This window comes from Petaurus breviceps, unplaced genomic scaffold (genome assembly GCF_028583685.1).
Source record: "Petaurus breviceps papuanus isolate PSGF00001 unplaced genomic scaffold, PetGlider_PUasm1.0 37, whole genome shotgun sequence".
NCBI lineage: Eukaryota > Metazoa > Chordata > Mammalia > Diprotodontia > Petauridae > Petaurus > Petaurus breviceps.
In genome coordinates this window covers 76177378-76189082 of record NW_027186296.1, presented here as the reverse complement: position 1 = coordinate 76189082, position 11705 = coordinate 76177378, and positions in this window count along the sequence as shown.

Below are 11705 nucleotides of genomic sequence, written 5' to 3'. Positions count from 1 at the left end.
GGGAGGGTTGAAGGAAAGATGAGAAGGAAGGATATAAGGAAGGAGGAAAGAAAGAAAAAAGAGAAGGGAGAGGGAGGAAAAGAGAAGGAACGACAAAATGAGGGAAAGGAGAATGAATCGAAGAATGGAGGAAGAGAGGGAGGGAACAAGAGGTGATGTGGAAAGAGAAAGGAGTGGAGTTGTAAGAATATTGCCCAGGAAAATGAGGCAGTATCTAGAGGTACAATGAAACTTTACTTTTATCTCCTGTGTCTCCTCTTGCATTCCCTGCACCCAGGTCTCTGTCTCTCTAGCCCCTACAAGGTTGGACAGGCAGGTGACAGGCCCTATGGAGATCATCGGAAATTATTTGCTCCCCCAACTTTCATTCCTCATACAGAGGGACATCTGGCCCAGCCATATCCCCTGAAGCAGGTTGCCTTGGGATCAGCAGGAGGCCTGGATTATGTGGTGGACTTGACTGGTTGGGTGGTTAGTTCCTGAGTAATAGTTGAAGGATCCCGGATCTTGGAGTAGACCTCATGGAAATAGCAGATTTGTAAGCAACCTTACAAAACAACACAACATAGGAGGCAGTGATTCAGGTTATCTTCCAGACTAACCTGATGTATCTACAGGACTCCAAAGAGTTGAAAGGGCTAGTGGATTCCTTCATCACTCATCCAATGCCTGGGGCACTTATCCCATAAACTGGATTCTCCAGCAGCACTGGGATACTTGCCTCCTTCTGACTCTGTGGGAATGTTGATAGGTTGTGTGCTTCTATGTTAAATTTGGGGTCATTTCAGAAAGAAAAGTTCTGGTAGTTGGAGGTAGGATTAATAGTTGGCTATAACTGACACTCTGATGGGCACCCCCTTCCCACCCCTAGTTTCCCACTAGCACTGCTGTCTCCCCTTCTCCTTCTAATCTTTGGTGCCTGGAGAATCTCACTCCCTATGAATCCATTTAATGAGAGAGAGAGAGAGAGAGAGAGAGAGAGAGAGAGAGAGAGAGAGAGAGATACTGGCTCTAGGTGTGAGTGAAAAGGGTAGGGATGGGGAATTAATTTGCTAAGCCCATTTACCTGCCTTTCCCTTCTCTTTCCTTCTATCAATTTTCCCCTCTTCTTCTCCCTTCCTTAGTTCCCTTCCTTCTTGTACCCCGTGGTCCCCTTTGAGCCCAGAGAGTCAGCGCTTCTAGGCTTAAATTGATTTTCCTGCTCTCTCCTCTAATCTCTTTCAGACTCCATTTAACCCCCTTTTACAGTTTCTGTTCCCCCAATTGTCCCAGTACTCCTTCCGCTTCTTGTTTCTGTCCTGGTTTCTTTTCCCTTTTCCATTCGCCCACCCCCGCTCTTATCACTTTTCTCAGTCCAACCTTCCCTATGCAGACCTCTGTCCACTTTGGTTCAGTCGATTTTCCCGTTCCCTGCTCCACTCTCTACACGGCTCCCTCCTTCTTTCCCTTCCTCAAGCCCTCCTCCCCTGGGCCCCTGCCTGGCCCGACTCGGCCCCCCTCCCAACCCCCCAAGCCAGGACACAGAGGCAGCACCAGGGTGAGGCCGGGAGGCGCAGTTCCTTATTTTACGAGGTGTCGGGCCGGTGTCAGACGTGGCAACGATAACTAATACTCCAGTCTGAGGGACCAGAACGTGGTAATTAATCCCAAAGACTTAAGTGTATTTTAGTTCAGGAGAAAAAAAATCACTAATTCAATCGTCCGGAAAATTGAAGTTTGATGCATGAGTCCCCCCTGAAAGGAAAGGGCCCCGGCTGCCGCCTTCCTGCCCGGCGTTCCCTTCCTTCTTGCAGAATGTTTCCCCTGCTCTTTTCGCTCCTTCGAATTTCAGGATGGAGGCCACAGCCTGAGCCATCCCCCTTCCCTGCATGTATTGGACTCCCTTGGTGGGTTCTCCCGCGTGGCCCCCGTTTTCTATCTCCGTTCCTTCCTAGTTCCCCCACTTTTGATATCTCCCTTACTCCTCATCCCATCCGCCCCCTCCAAAGCTTTTCCCCAATCCCATCCCGACCTCATCCTCCTTCGCCTAGTCCTTTCGTTCTACACACCTGCCCTTCAAGCTCCCCCAACTCATTCTTTCCTCCCTTGTACAGTCCTTCTCCCCCACCTCCGGTCCCCAACACGGAGAACCCCTCTGGCTAATCTTTAAGGCATCCTCTAGGCAGAATCCTGGCTGAGAATTTCTACTTGCGTCGTTGATACCCTGTATGGGGGTGGGGAGTGGGAAACTGACAGTCGGAACAGCCCCTTCTTCTTAGACCTTGAACTTCTTGGGGGTGGGTAGCAGTGTAGGGGGGTGAGACGTTGGAGAGTGTTCTTTGAGGGTGGTTTGAAAGCCACCCCTGGGGACACAGTGGTAACAGGGCCCCCTTTTTTTCTCAGGAGACCAAAAATCCCTTTTAAGGATGGAGTAGAGTGAGGATGAAGTCAAGGGGAAAGGTGAAGGTGAGGGAGGAACTGTAAGGCGTTCAGGGAATATGAGTGACTGCCAGAAGGAGAGGTATGGTATAGGTTGAGGAACAGGCTTGTAGATGAGAGTGGGAGCTAAACTCTGCAGTTTTGAGGGGACCCATGTAAACTGGGGTGTCAGCAAGTATAAGTTGATGGTATGTCAGTAGGTAGAGTGAACTTTGGGGGCCAGTAAACAAGGGTGTGACTTCTTGTGAGTGTTCTAGTTGTGACTTGAATGGGTGTGTTGGGAGAAAAGGACTTCGCCTTTACTGTTCGGTCCCTATGGTGGTGAAAGATGAGAGGATTTGGGACCTGGGGTGTAAAAAGCAGCACACAGTAGGGCTTAATCAATGCTTGGTGACAAGTTTGTTTTTTTTTAACTAACTCATTGAGCAGGGAAGGGCTTAGGAGTGCTGCAGGATCGTGGGCTATCAGGCAAGGAAAATATCTAAGCTTGGAGTATCTGAACCCCCAGAATCTGGGTAGAACAAGAGTTGCTAGGGAAATAAAGAGAAAGAATTATGAAAAAGAAATTAGAAAGTGAAAGTTTCTCTGTTGAGCTGTTCCCTATTCTTGTGTTCCTTTTCAACATCCCAGTTTGGGCCCTCAGCCAATGGGGGGGGGGTGGAGAAAGTACATGGTCTCTAAAAGTCAGGGAAATAGCTCAAGGAATATATGATGCCAGTTAATTTCTATTTGAATGCATATCAGAATAAGTGTAAGCACAAATGAGAATAGGTAAGGGTGAGTGACTTGTAAGCATATGAGTGTGTCAGTATATGTGTCAGCATGTGAGTGTGAGTGAATGTGAGTCATCAGCCTGTGACTGTAAGCATGTGACCTGCAACTGTGATTGTGCCAGAATGAGTGTGAACTCAGTAGGTGTATGAGATCTGAGTTGAGTGTGAACATGAGTGTGGCATATGAACGAGTTTGACCTAGTGTGTTGGGGATGACTGCACACTGACTTGTTACTCCTTGATGTGTCAATGAGTTTTGAAAGTGAGTGTGTTTAAGCACCTTTTTCAGATTAGGAACACCGGGTGCTTTCTGTGCCTGCATCTCATTCTAAGACATGGGTTCAAATGCAAGCTCTACCACTTATGACCTCCATGACCTTGGGAAGTTACTTAACCTTTACAGGCCTCAATTTCCTCATCTATAAAAAGAGGGAGTTACACTAGATGGTCTCTCAGGTGCCTTCCAACTAACTCTAGATTGATGATCCTCCGATTTCTGAGCCACTGTGTCCTTAGCTCTAGTCTCCGAATCTCCACTATGTCTCTTTTTTGTATTCATTTCAATATATTTTTATATCTCTGTCTCTGCACTTCTGTATCTATATCTATGTCACTCTCCGTTTCCATGACCTGTGTCACTAATGTCCCTATCTTTGTCTCTCCATCTCAGTGTCACTCTTCTAGCCTCCCTCCTTTATTTTCTCAGAAAATCTTTAAGTCCTTTCTGAACTGAATTCAGTAAGAATCAAAGGTCAGAGAAGTATCTTAATGGAGCCAGGGCAGGAATATCTCTCATGTTGGGCCAAATGGAGTGCTAATTCTTTTAGGCAGTGGAAATTTTGCAGAGATGACTGTTCTGTGTCTATGGATCTTCACATGTTTCCAAGGGGATAAGTGTGTGTTTCTAGTTTTTTTTTGTTTTTTTTTTGTATGTGAGCAGCTTAGGGGTATGTGGTTTTCTGTGTATCTCAGATATTTTTCTGATGTGTGTGTGTGCACCTCTAGGTATGTGGGTATTTCTAGGTGTGTCTAAGTGTATAAAGAGATTATGGATGCATGTTATTGTTGTGTGTGGTATGTGAAAGCATATACACATGTGTATTGTGTATCCTTGTAAGACTATAAGGGTGTTTGTGATATAGTCAAGTCACTTAAAGTGATTGCTCAGGAGTCTTTCTCCCACCCCCAACTCCCAGGAGCAGCCTGAGTCAGGAATAGTGCAGGGTCCACAGTTGATGTAGGGAGGCTGAGGTTTGGTACTAAAAGGTCTGGGACAAGATTTCCCAAGGGAAATCACTGGGGAGGAGGAGTGGGGGGTGGAAAGAGGAGATGTTCTCCTATTCTGGTCTCATAATCATCGTCGCAGGTCGGGAAGAGGTGAGACAGAGGAGACTAGGTGTTCGTCCCCCCCCCCTTATCTCTACACACACGTAGACACACACACACACACACACACACACACACACACCTCCAGTGCTAGCTCAAGGTAAAACGTCATTTCAACATAATGAACCGTCTCCTCCTTTTCTTCCTCCCTCCCTCTCTATCGATAACCAGCGATCAAACCATCGATCGGATTGCAGGTTGCGGACAGCCAGCCCCCTCCTCCAACACATACACACACACACACACACACACACACACACACACACACCTACAGACAATACAGTCACATATAGAGATGAATCTACAGACACACCTATGAACAATACAGACACAAAGGCTCAATAAAAAAAATCTATCCCCCCCAATTCGGATAAGGAAACACAGTACATATACACATGTAAGACTACAGACAAAGAGATACATTACACATGGTGTAGGGGAAAACAATACAGCCACACATGTACACATACACACAATACAGTCATAGAGAGGTACAAATACGCGGGAGATGAGGGAAAGGGTATAAGGAAAGGTCGGGATGGAGCCCTATGGGAGAGGCTCCCCTTTTTGGATCTTCTCCCCCACCACCACCCCCCACCCCCGCCTCCACAGAGTCTCTACTGGATCCTCCAGGGTTGCTGGGGTCTCCTCAGCTGTGATCAGGAGCTGAGGCCCAAACGCAGCCTCCAAAGCAGGCTTGGGAGAACCTCGCCGGTGGGCGGGGGGGGGGGGGGGGGGGGGGGGGGGGGGGCGGGAGGGAGGGCGCCTCCGAGAAAAAGCAGAAATCAGAAAAATCAAACAGCCTAGAAACGACGGCCCGCCCCGCACCGGGCTCCGGCTGGAGTCGTTATCATTTTTGTTAACTTTTTATCGACTGTTTGCTAGATGGCGTGTCAGGAAAGTGTATGATTTGAGATGAAAAATTAGGCAGATTAACCTGAGGGGAGAGCCTGATTGATTACTAAATAGGATCAATTTGAAAGTTTTAGTCATAACGTTTCTGCAGAGCCCCTTAATACTTCAAACTTCAATTTTACGGGCGATTGAACTAAGCATGTTTCTGACAAAATTGATATATGTATTAATTTGCTTTAACTGGTGATTAATTACTCTCCACTGAAAGAATTATATGGAGCTGTTTGCCTCCGATTTGCATATTAATCAAATTCTAGTTGATAATTCCGTCGGTGCTGAGCATTGGGGGGCGGGGCGGGGCGGGGCGGGGGCGTGTGAGGGCGTGTGTGTAATTTTGAGGGGAAGTGTATTTGAGGGTATGAATGTGACTATAAGGGAGATTATATGTTTGGGGGGTGGTTGTGAGGGGAGATTGGAGGTTGAGGAGCGGTGAGTTGTGTGTTTAGTGTTTCTGTGTGTAGGGTGAGGGGGCGGATTTGGGATATATTGTATGTGTATGTGTTTGAGGGTGGATACTGTAGTGTGTGGTTATACTGTCTGTGAGGCTTGATTGTGTGTGTATGTGTGTGTGTGTGTGTGTGTGTGTGTGTGTGAGGGCGTGGGTGCTGAAGGGGGGGGTTCCCTCCCCGATCTCCCCCCTCCCTCCTAGCCTAGCTGCCAGGTCTAGCGCATTAAAACCAAAGATGCAGAACGAGTTTGCCCGGCTATTTGGTGAGAACAGAAATTGCCTGTCCGGTTTTATGATCTGCTCAGCCTGAGCAGCCGGGTCCTTAATGTCCCCTGTCAAAATGTCCGCGATTTAAAGGGAAAACGGCCCCCGGTTTAGCGCCTCCGAAAGCCTGACAAGGCGGGAATTGCTGCGTCTGGAAGACACCCTACCCCCGCACCAAGCTGGGCCTTGAGGTCCCAGGACCTACTGAGCCTCTCCCCAGTTAGAACAGAAACATTTCCATGATTTGGGGGAGGGAGGGAGAGGAAATAGCGTCCAGGGAGGGTGTCCTCATTCTATCAACAGTGTTAGGATATTTGGAGCTGGATAAAAACCAAACAAATCCAACTCTGATATAAGAATACACACACACATAGACACATTCGAACACAAGCAGGCTTTTATTCAAACGGTTACACCATTCCAGCAATCCACACTCACAGACACAGATGCAGGTATTTCAACTCACTCCTGGAGACTTATGGACCCAGGCACACATTCCAGTAAACACTTAGACATATGCTCATAGATACACACTGGTACAATAACAGACCTACCCTTAGACACATATGGACACACACCATTTTGTACACTCACATAAATACACTCAAGCACACCCTCCATAGTATGTCCTCAGATTCACATTGTAGAAATATACAGTGTCCCACATACCATCAAAACTCCCTCCCTCTCCCATAACGAGTCCCGTAACCGGATCCAGAGAGGGTCGTTCTTAAATCTATCTCTCCAGTCAGTCCTTCTCGCCTGAGCCCCCCCCGTCCCGGACAGTGGGTCTGAAGTGAGCTAGCTAAAGGGGGTGACTCTACTGTATAAACTTTTCCGATGTATGGATTCAAAGGGTAACAGTGTAATTAAAACCAGATAATTAATGAGACAATATTTCTTCAGCTACATCTTTAATGAACAAACCCCTTCAGGGCAGCCTCCTCTCCTAGGCTCATTAAAGAGAATAAAGTTGGGAGGCTTATGTACTTCCCAGCGCGTTAATAACACGCCAGCAGCGTGGGTTTGGTAAGAGCGCAGGGACGCACTTGGAGTCAGAGTCGGAGACATCGGGTTGCTGCAGCCATTGCAGCCACAGTTCTCCCAATCCACGAAGGGTGTTAAATATTTTTCACGTAAAGTGGGCTGCTTTCTTCATAGAAGTCCCCCAAATCCAGCCGGGATCCCAATAACGCCAAAGACGATCTGATCACTCGGGTCATTCAAGGCTGGTCTAGGATCGGTCTTGCCTTACTTTCTCTCTTCTTCCCGCTCCCCTAACCTATATCTGTCTCACTCTCCTCATTCTTCTCTGGCTTCTCTGACACTATCCGGTGCCCCTGACTCTCCATCTCTTCTCCCTACCGAACCCCATGCACAAAGAACAGGCTGTGCCTTTCACATTTGTCAGCAGATTGGATTAGATCGGCCTTATGTATGGGAAACAGACACATAGACCTTTCCCCAGTAGGTAAAGTCCCATATCTGGGAGGACACAATTGTATCGGGTGTGAGGTGTGATGAATTAGAGTTCTGGCTTTCCTTGCACGTTTGTGTGCACACCTATGGCACCAACAGACACGAATGCAGATCTATACATGTTATCCACTTTCCTTCTTAGCATTCGCACTACATCTCTTCTTGCTCAAACACACACACACACACACACACACACACACACACAGAGTTCAGAGACCTTGGAAAGAGAGAGCAGAGTTGAAGATGGAATTAGAAAGGCCTGCATTTAGGCTTCTGGCTTAGCAGAGGCCTCAGCTTCAGTCTCTCTCCCAACTTCTCCTTCCCTTTCCCGGTTTGACTGTTTCCCTTCCCTCCTGCTCTTCAGAAGATTTCCTGCTTTCTAGGGGTGGACCACACTTCTTTCCTAAAGTCTATTGCAGCTTCTAACTCTATTCATATTTTCATATTTTGCAAGTTTGCTAAGACTAAAGGCAGAGTGGGAGTGGGACCTGAAAATGCTACTAGAGTAGGATTCAAGAGAAAAGGCGAACTTGAACCACAGCCCTACTGAGTCAGAACTGGAGCCAGAGTCCGACACCTGGCAGAAGCAAGAGCCAGAGTCAGAACGGAAAGGTGAGGGCAGCAGGAGCCAAGCCATATTTGAGCCGGCCCCTAGGCAGGCTACAGCCTTTCCGAATGCGTTGATCTGGGCTTTTAGGGATGAGTTATGTAGTAATCCTCTACGTAAATCTGCCCGAGCAAAGGTTGCTAATTAGTCTTAATAGTCACCAATACTCTGGGACTAGAAACATATACGGAAATCCGCTCCCGTAAATATTTTTCATTGTTAAATTTCCTGGAAAGAGGAATTTGGGTGTAGATCGTGGGCTCCGTCTTCCCCCCTCCCCCAATTCATCCCACAGTTGGACAGGTGACATGGTCTGCTAAGTCTGTACTGAGAGAGGATGGGTGGGGGCTTGAGCAAGCTGGGCAGAGGCCTGAGTGCTAGACTAGTCTGAGCTCGCTTGGGTCTGCACTTGGTAAAGTTAGTGATGTATCACATTAATTACCAGTGTGAGCCTCAAATGCTTCTAGGCCCCGGGAAAATTAATGGGAATCCAAATTCTAATTATGTAGCTGTTGTTAAAGAGTTTAACTAGATAGTCATGGAGAAAATTGGATTATGCATAGAAATATGCAACTCAGGGTAGGCAGGGCCTAGAGGCAGAAATAGTCTCAGGTCGAGGTCTGGACCCCTGGGCTTGTCTGGGTATGGGTAGGAGCTATGTTTATATTTGAGGATTAGTGAAAGGGAGAGGAATGATATGAGGAGTCCATTATTGTGTTTTACTCCCCCTGAGGAAGCCCCCGTCCCCAGAAAAACCTCACCAGATACATAAAGATCACTGGTGTATAAATGGAAGTGGTAGAGGCTTTTAAAGGAACAAAGATATATCCTAGAAAGAGAAGCATTTGCCAATGTGCATCATTGGAGAGGACTAAGTCCTTAGCCTATCCTTACTTATCTCAGGGTTTATACCCATTTCTCTGTCTCTTGGCCTCTATGTTACATCTTCATTATATGTATTTCTGATGATTATGTAATTGCATGTTTCTTCGGTGTATTTACATTTTCTCCATTGTCAGCTTAGGGAAATAACTACCAACCTAAAGCCCAATTACACACGAAGACACGTCATTCACTTTATTAAGAGCCTGGATATGTTTCCATTTTCCCAGGAAATGAGGTCTGATCATGCATCACTAATACCACCAGCCTGGGGGTAGAGGGTCGAGTGCTCCTTGAAGACAATTCCAGAAGATGAGGGAACTGGAACAGGGGAGGGAAACAGCAGTCAAAGATGGGGACCCACCCTGCTGAGAGTGAGATTCAAATGGGAACTTTGGACACCTCTGTACTTAGTTGCCCCCCCCCAAATTTTCTTTTTTTTTTTAATAAAAAGGGAGGGCTGTAATCCTCTGAGACTATTCTATTCCCCACACCATAAGACTTTTTCCTAGTCCAAACTGCTCAATATCCTGAATAAAAAATAACATGGGAACAAAGAGATAATAGCAGTAATGAAGGTGATGATGATGATGAATGTCATATGGTAATATGATGGTGATGGGGTTAATGGTTGGCAGTGGTATTGGAGATGTGGATTTAGGACTTGAGAAGTGAAATCAGGCTATAAAACAAGGAAGCATCCAGCTCCAGAGTCTGGACAGGGACCCCAACCTTCTACCTCCACCTCCAATGGTTCTCATCTGCTATGATGATTTGTCAAGAGTCCTCCTCAGCTTAAGCCTAGAGAAGTCCTGCACAGGCAGCTCTGAGGATGCCCACTATGAAATGGGGGGGGGTACCCTTGGTTTCAGTCCTGGGTTCCAGTCTATCTTGATTCAACTTTGTTCAACTCTGTACTCTTCTACTCTGCTCTCCCTTCAGCTTCCTATTCTCCACCTGGTAACCTTTTCTATTACTTTACACTCCCCTTGTGGCCCACACAAAGTGTGTGTGTGTGTGTGTGTGTGTGTGTTCGAGTGCTCGAGCTCTCCAATATGCCCCAGTGATCTCATCTCCCAGGTTCTTCTATCTTCAGAATCCCAAAGTTCTGTGACCTCACTTCAGCCCCCAGCCTCTCTGCATTCCAGGTCTCTCAGCAGAACCTTGAAACTCTCACTCTTCCTCTCTGGACTGGGGCCAGAACTAGAGCAGCCAGGGTGTTTTCAGCATTTGCTTTGCTACTACTCTGCAGCTTTGATCCCCTTTTCCTGTAGTGTAGCCTTTAACACTGAGATGGGCTGGCCTGGCCTAGGTGCTAGCTACAGTCAGGGGACAAAATGTTTCAAGGCTTCAGGGAGTTTTCTTCGGGTTTATATCTCTTTCCCTTCTGCTATACGATTTCAGGTTAAAATGTGGAAGAAAGAAGTAAGATGGTCAAACAGCAAAGATTTTGTCTCAGTAATGATTCTGACCATAGAAGGATGGTGGTTGAAGAAGGGTCCAGAGAAGTATTTAACTCCTGAGAGTAACAGAAAATGAGGGAGACAGAGGAGAGGGAGATCGGGAAGTGCCGACAGCCTCTAAAATGGGAACACTGTAGTCTAGGACCCGAGAAGTGAATATCAACATTAGCTCTTCCCTGTAGCAGGAGGATATAGTAGTCTTGGGTTGGGATGGGGAGGAAGTAGGTGTCAGAGGTCACGAAGGCATGAAGGCAAAGCTGAAGCCCCTTGGTTCCTGATCCCTTTTCCAGGTAGCAGTCAAGTTTGGGGAACCAAGTCTGTCTTTGACTACTGTCAAAGAACTCTTGTTGGTGGGAAAGGAGACCAAAGTACCGACATCAGGACGAGAAGGGGGGGCGGGTAGGTATAGGAGAGCACATACAGAATCATGGACTCAGAGACACCCAAGCTGAGCTTTCCTGGACAATTCATTCTCGTTTAAATAACTACTTGGCAGGATCGGACCAGTCTAAGGTCTGGTTTTCTTACCCCAGACTTCTCAGGAACCCGCCCAAGAAATCTTGACCACCGGGGAGGAGGACTAGAAGATAGAACGGCAGGTGATCTCCAGAGTCCCAAGACTCAGCCTTCTCTCCTGGCAGCCCTATTCCCAAGTGTCTTGGACCAAATACGGCTGGATGCTGGGGTTGTCACTTGCGAGAGAGTGGGTCCGAGGGGAAGTGTGTTCCTATTCACTTTGTTTTCAGCCGCGAAGCTCTGCTTATTTGGGCGGGGAATGGGAGGTGGGGAACCCGTACCCAAGTTCCTAGCTTAGGAACCTGGGAGGATCAGGCTCCTTGTCTTTCTACTGCCTCTAGGGGCCGAGTCTAAGAGGAGGAGGCGCGGGCTTTGTGTCCAGGCATGTGGGGCCCCTGAAGGCCCCTTTCTCACTTCTCATCCCTGGACTAGGATAGCCCCCGAGGGATAAGTAGCTAGGACTCCCCCTAGCACCTCGGAGGGGCACTCAGACTTTTTCTCCCTTAAGCTCTTCACCACCTCACGGGGCTGCTTCCCTCTCCCAACCTCCCGAA